The 614-nt window shown below is 30.1% G+C and overlaps 1 protein-coding gene across 1 annotated transcript in view; it reads right to left on the bottom strand.

Annotated features, from left to right (window-relative positions):
- The window catches only part of LOC106880846 (zinc transporter ZIP1), a 17,095-nt gene that overhangs the window by 15,089 nt on the left and 1,392 nt on the right, over positions 1–614 (bottom strand). The window lies entirely within an intron of this gene.

Below are 614 nucleotides of genomic sequence, written 5' to 3'. Positions count from 1 at the left end.
CCTTTCATCAATAGCAAATGTTAATTTACATCTCTTCTTTTTCTCCATGCATGTTGCAATATTTCTGCTCTTTGATGCATGTTACAATATTTCGACTCTTTGGTGTTTAAAAAAAAAAACAAACAAAAAATAAAACAACATATGGACTTACTATACGGCTTTTACAATGTTGATCTCGTTTTCTGCTTGGAAATTTACTGATTTTACATACACACATGAAGCAAGGCTCTTTTCTCCAAGTTTAAAATGCGACATTGTTTTTGTTATATTTACATTTCACACTCATAAATACACAAAAACATAACAAGCACACGCATACACACACACACAAGAAACATAAAATCGTTGATTTGTTTCTCTATTACTTGCCTATTGTAACCTCTTTTATCTAGTTTTGTTCCCTAAATTTTAACATGATCGTAAGCTACAATCTTGAAAATGTAACCCTGCGAAGTTCCGTTAAAAAAAACAACAAAAAAAAACGTATTTTTCAGAAAGTTATGAGGAAACAAAGACAGGGGCACCAATCTGTAGTTATGCCTTGGGGATAGTATTGTTTGAACGATTAACTTGAATAGTATCTATATGGATATATATATATATATATATATATA

This window comes from Octopus bimaculoides, chromosome 15 (genome assembly GCF_001194135.2).
Source record: "Octopus bimaculoides isolate UCB-OBI-ISO-001 chromosome 15, ASM119413v2, whole genome shotgun sequence".
In the NCBI taxonomy this organism is placed as follows: domain Eukaryota; kingdom Metazoa; phylum Mollusca; class Cephalopoda; order Octopoda; family Octopodidae; genus Octopus; species Octopus bimaculoides.
The sequence above is the reverse complement of the archived record's forward strand: the minus strand, read 5'-3'. Positions and strand labels throughout refer to the sequence as shown.